A 6684-nucleotide genomic window follows, 5' to 3' on the forward strand; every position below is an offset into this window, starting at 1 on the left:
GGGTATATGGTCAGAGATATAAAAGCTTGAAGAATTAAAAAGTCTTCATTTTTAAGCACCAGATTTTTCATATGTTAAGGCTTTGATTTGTTTTGTTTTCCGGCTTCCCCAAAGTGCTTACATAGTCATGTCTGGATACAGGTCTAGTTGTTTATGATATTCTAATGTTTTTCAGGCAAAGGAAAGTCTCTCTCTTTTTTTTTTTTCTTTCATGCTATTCTTTCACTAATGTAAGTCAACGTACAACTAAAAATTCTACAAGAGATCCTGAATTAAGGAACAAATCAAAACCACTCTGATCTAGAAATGAGTAGAAAATGCATGTATTTAAATTACCAAAAACAGTGCTCTTATTACTTCTTCAGTTGGGACAATTCAGATATGACTGTGATGGAACAGACTCTTTAACAGCCATAATTTTATTCCTATTATGTCATTTGGATGCTCTTAGCTGCTTGTATATCAGAGAGCCACATCATGACAAATCATGACCATAGAACAGACTGTTTCTTGTCAAAAGCAGACACACTATAACGTATTCTCCTTAAAAAGGGAGACAAAGAACTGCCATGTTTACATTTCATTATTTTTTATAGTTGTTTCTATTTTCAAAGCTGAACATTCATCAGGGTGATTATTATATTCAAAGCAACAGAAATAACTGTACAAATCAAGCTATTATTTTAATTGTAGAATTGTAACAACTAATTTAGAGGCTTAATCTAAAACTCTAATATTATAATACTCTTAGTATCCATATTTTTGCTTTAGATTGTCTAGATGTACTAATGAATTGACTTCTTTAATCAATATGTCACATTTATAAGTCAATAAAGTTCATAAATTTATATGGAAGGATTTCCCTGATTGTGTATACAGATAACCAATCCCTATCTCAGTTCATCTACATATCTGTGAAGTAAATTAGAGAATAAATTAATGACTAAGCCCACCTCAGCCCTTTGTGAGAAAAGTCAAATCAATGAGACAATGAGATATAGTGGTTAATAAGACCATGTATGCCTATTTGAATATTATAGGTGCTAACAGAGAAAACTTTTTCCTTATTTTAATTACTGATGTTTGTTGGCATAATTTGAACACTATTGTTTTAGGAATAAGTGGCCTGAAAGCTGGTTGGTTTCACTGTGCATTATTGTGTGACCTCTTGCCATTTATATCCCAATTTCCGCATGGAGACTATCACAACTTTCTTTGACTCATAACTTTAGGAGTGACTATCAAATGATACCAAGATACTACACAAAAATAAAATCATTATAAAAACTATAAATAGCCTTAATGATAATTTTTCTCTTAACGTAAAAATCGAAAATTATCTGGAATTTGCCTCGTTTAGGTGGAATCCTAACCCCCAGTAGCCTGTTCCTTTTTAAACCTTCATAATTTTCCATGTCTATCATGGCATCTGGTTCCATCATTTCATGGGAAATAGATGGGGAAACAGTGGAAACTGTGTCAGACTTTATTTTTGGGGGCTCCAAAATCACTGCAGATTGTGATTGCAGCCATGAAATTAAAAGACACTTACTCCATGGAAGGAAATTTATGACCAACCTAGACAGAATATTAAAAAGCAGAGACATTACTTTGCCAACAAAGGCCCATCTAGTCAAGGCTATGTTTTTTCCAGTGGTCATGTATGGATGTGAGAGTTGGACTGTGAAGAAAGCTGAGTGCCGAAGAATTGATGCTTTTGAACTGTGGTGTTGGAGAAGACTCTTGAGAGTCCCTTGGACAGCAAGGAGATCCAACCAGTCCATCCTAAAGGAGATCAGTCCTGGGTGTTCATTGGAAGAACTGATGCTGAAGCTGAACCTCCAATACTTTGGCTATCTCATGAGAAGAGTTGACTCATTGGAAAAGACCCTGATGCTGGAGGGATTGGGGGCAGGAGGAGAAGGGGACAACAGAGGATGCGATGGCTGGATGGCATCACTGACTTGATGGACATGAGTTTGGGTAAACTCCAGGAGTCGATGATGGACAGGGAGGCCTGGCGTGCTGCAATTCATGGGGTCACAAAGAGTCAGACATGACTGAGCGACTGAACTGAACTGAACTGATCCCAAGAATAGCAAACAGAAATTTTTCTTCATACATTTACAGATCATAGAGATGAACAAGGTAAGTAAGCACCTGCTATTAAATCAGATGACTGCACTAAAGCTCTCATTTCAGATTGCCTTGGTCTCATGTACTCAAACCAGCATCAGTAGTCTTCTGTACATTCACATTATGTACGTGAGCTTGTGTGTGCTTTTGTTAATTAATTTTTTCTTTATAATAAATATATGTTATCCTTTCAAATATAAAAAATTTCAACTTCTGAATTATTCACTGAATGTTGGAACTATTCTAAGCCAATACTCTATCTCTTAGAGGAAACCTCTCATGCAGAGAAAATAGATTTATGTTTTCCACAAGACAGAGGAGTTGGAAAACATTATACAGAAGAAACAACTACTTTGTACAAAGAGCCAGTATTAAAAAGACAACCATTTTATGTTATCATATAGAGATTACGAATAATACTTCTTGTAGATGGTATCAGCTGACAATAAGATGAAGTATATCTGATAGCTACAATATTAAGCTCAATTAGACAAAAAGGTACAGCAGTGCCAATGGACAGCACACATCTATTGTTACATTACAAAATACTCTGTGGAATTTGAGAATTACCCCAGAAAGTATAGGGGAATTTCATACACTTTGTCTTTGTCTCTATATGAAATCTCAGTTTCAGAAACCCCATAAACCTATTTTGATGTTAGAGTAAAAACACTTCACCAGAAATGCAAATATCATTAGATGAATGTTATTGTTTCTAAAAAGAAAGAAAATGTATGTTCAAGAAATAACTTTGCTTCTCAAGTAGCTAAGTACTATTTCTTTTGTTTCAAAAGTAGATTCACTTTTGAAATATAAAAATAAAATTCAGCAATACAAATAGCAGAAAACTAATTTATGATCACCACATAGACAGGTACTCTTTTTATTAAGAAACAAAAGAATTACAATATTTAAGTGTGCTGGGCTCCAGCCAATACAACTTTATTATAATCAGTTATCTAATTAAGTTGGAATGGTACAAATTTGTTTGTGTTAGACAGCTCAGAGGTCAAGATACCCAAAACTAACATAATTAGAGACTGGAAAATGAAAGCAACTTAGTCTAAAACTTTTTAGAGCAAAATATATACATATATTTTTTGCAAACTAATGTAAATTTGTTTTTAGTATCAATCTGTTGTTCAGTTTTAAATATACCTACTTTCCTATTGGAGAGTTGTAGTTAAAAGTAAATTAATGACCCTTTCTTCAATCAGCACTTTTAACTCAAGAAGCTTTTCAATTACAGTGTCTAATTTTGAAATAAACTACAAAGCAATGAACAAATATGATAACTGAGTACTGAACAAATATTCTAAAATCTTTGATATATTGGATTAGCAAAAATATTCATTGTGGTTTTTATGTAACATCTTATGAAAAAACTGAATGAACATTTTTTGGCCAATACAGTATATAGTTTGTTCTCTGATATTAGGAATAACGAAATAAATCTTAAGAAATATACAAAAAGGTGTGTTGTAGTATTTTCATCTATAAAAAAAAAAATTGGCAAATAGTGTTTACCATGAAGTCAATGGGGACATTTGGTATGATCGCCATCATACCATTATTTTTTTCAGGGTGCTTTCAAGTTTCCCTAACTTACACATGCCATTTGGGAAAGAGGAACATAGGCAAACCCAGTACTATTCCTGGAAAATAATGGATCATCATGTTTGGTTGTAATATACAATATTTGAGGAGTAAAGCAAGTAAAACATCATGGTTTAAATCTGTTGCTCTCAATCAACATCAATGCACATCAGAATCATTCAGTAGTGATTCTTGAGTGGGCCCAAGAATTTTTATTTCTAATAAGTGACCAGGTGATGTTAATACATCTGATTCACTTAAGCATACTTTTGGAACTACTAGTTTAAAAGCATATGAGTTTCTAATTTTATTTCCGAGTTATAGTAATTCAGAGAATGTAAAAAATTTTACTGTTCATAATTAGTAGAACAAGATGTACAATTTCGACCTAATGTTAAAATCCTATGAGTGAAAAAGTAATTGAATATAAGCTTAAAGTGTCTATTGAGAACAGATCTATTATAGTGGAGTCTGCAGTTCATATGACTATAGAATACAGTGCTTGCTTAGAGCTCTAAAGATGAAAGCACTGTTGATATTGGCATAAGACCAAGACACTCCTAAGAGCAATAATTAAAGAAGTGTCATGATTGTAGTAACATATCAGCAGTACACCCCAAATGAAGATGAGCAGCAAAGCAACACCAATGTGACAAAAGTTAAGGGAGATGCTGTGTGAGACAAAAGAAAGGTTTTTGAAGTCCCTATTTGAAGAGTGACTACAAAGAGTCATGAATTGATACATAGCTCAAGTGTGTCCAGTAGAAGTGGACAAGGGGATTTAAAAGTCCACTTAGAATTTTTGAACCCTGATAACCTGACAGTGATGCAGCGGTGCAGTTTTACTTGCACAAAATCATTTGTCCAAGTGGTACATCTTTTTGTAATTCATCTCCCCAATTCAGGGATCTACTTCTTATTTTACTTTTTAATGAAACAGTCAATTTTATTCAAATTCTCCAAAATGTATAGTCAATATGCTAATTGTTCTAAAATGTTTTACCTTTATATGATAGTTTTAATATTTCACCTTCTTTTATAGTTTTTTTTTTCATTTTTTTTCTATATAGCTCTTTAGTAGAAGGCAGGATCCTGAGTTACAATTAGGAGCCTCTACTTACTTACTATTCTGATTAAATTTCTTCTCAGTATTCATGGTCAGTATTTGGCTTCTTAAATAAAAGGCTTTTGGTCTTTTCAATCACTTGCATGGTTTCATCACTTGTGAGATGGTATTGTTACTCATAACCTCATGACCTAATTTAGAATCAGTCTTGATACTCAGTCTTGCATTTGTAACCAAATTTATAATCTACTTTTGAACTTATTCTGGAGTCATGCTTAGTTTAACTGCCAACATGTTAATGCTGATACACTGATGGATGTGACACAAGTCTCAAATACGGAAATAGGTATCTTCAGTGAAATCCTCAAGATAAGCCACCAAGAAGAAGTCATTCACTTGCATTGATCCACATTTCTTCAGCTTTATGTGAGCCCCATGGAAGTTAACATATAAGCATTTAACAAATTCTAAAATTGGGTCTTTATATAAATATGTGCAAGGTTCCTACTGAATAAATTTGACCAGATCTTTTAGCACTTGCCCGTGTTTTCGAACATCTTTGTTTGTTATGACTGCTGTGGTTAAATAGTAGAGAATATGTGGGCGCATCATTGGAACTGCACTAAGATACTGTGGCTGGTAAAGGAATTGATCCTTAATGTTATTGTGCTTTGGGGTGATAGAAGAAAACAGAGACCAATGAGTGAACCATATTCACTGCTGAAGAGATTGAAGTGGAGAATTCACAGAATTATTATCTATCTTTTAGCCATGCAGTCTTCCATGACTGCATTCCAATTCTGTATTAAAATTTCTGAGGTCAGTTGTCCCCAGAGTGAACTCAAAGCATTTCTATTCATTGCTGGAACCAACCCTCTAAAGAAGTAAAGATATTCTGTTGCTCCAGAGTAAATTCCACATTCATATTGGAATTTTGCATACTTAGTATTTATGGCACCCCAGTCTAGTACTCTTGCCTGGAAAATCCCAAGGACAGAGGAGCCTGGTGGGCTGCAGTCCATGGGGTCACTAAGAGTCGGACACAACTGAGCGGCTTCACTTTGACTTTTCACTTTCATGCATTGGAGAAGGAAATGGCAACCCACTCCAGTGTTCTTGCCTGGAGAATCCCAGGGATGGGGGAGCCTGGTGGGCTGCCGTCTATAGGGTCGCACAGAGCTGGACATGACTGAAGTGACTTAGCAGCAGCAGCAACAGCATGTATCTAAATATTCCTATCTAAAGCCAGGCTTATCTACCATGTAGTAAAACTATATCCAACCATCCCTGGTTTATTGCATTTGCCTTGTAGTGTCTGGATCTTCAAACATCTTCACAATTGGTTCATGATTGGTTGATGCCTGAAGTTGTTTCAGTTGTTGAACAATGTTGGTTTTTTTTTTTTCTCTCAAAGCATGAGGATATCATCAGAATAAAGGAAATACATCAATAGCAAAGTCTACCATGTTGGTAGCCCTAAGAAGATCCAATTTCTATTATAATTTTTTTTCATTATATATTTTTCTTAACAGAGAGAAACTCAAGCAATGGAAGAACTAGAAGCCGATCCAAAAAGTGTGTGATGTAAATAATCAAGTCATACTACACCATCTTGCTGAGGAAAAGGAAATTGTAGGAGTCATTTTTTTTTTCTTCCAATTTAAACCCAGTAAGGGTTTTAGGCCAACTTGTTAGTTCCTGAAATATGGAAAGAAAGCAACCACAATTCATGGTGGTACCTAGAATTAATAGTTCATTACATGACCTTAAGTAAGTAGTTCAACTCTTCTAGACAATAGTCCCCTAAAATATGAATTGAACTAATTGAAATAAGTAATCTCAACTGTTCTTTCATCTCTGAAGTCTAGTAATCCTATGTTTAAAAT

The 6684-nt window shown here is 34.4% G+C and overlaps 1 pseudogene; it reads right to left on the minus strand.

The window, feature by feature from the left end:
* Positions 1 to 4783: 4783 nt before the first annotated feature.
* LOC100138273 (eukaryotic translation initiation factor 3 subunit E-like) lies at positions 4784 to 6409 on the minus strand (annotated as a pseudogene).
* Between the last annotated feature and the right edge of the window lie 275 nt (positions 6410 to 6684).

Source organism: Bos taurus, chromosome 1, assembly GCF_002263795.3.
Source record: "Bos taurus isolate L1 Dominette 01449 registration number 42190680 breed Hereford chromosome 1, ARS-UCD2.0, whole genome shotgun sequence".
Lineage (NCBI taxonomy): Eukaryota > Metazoa > Chordata > Mammalia > Artiodactyla > Bovidae > Bos > Bos taurus.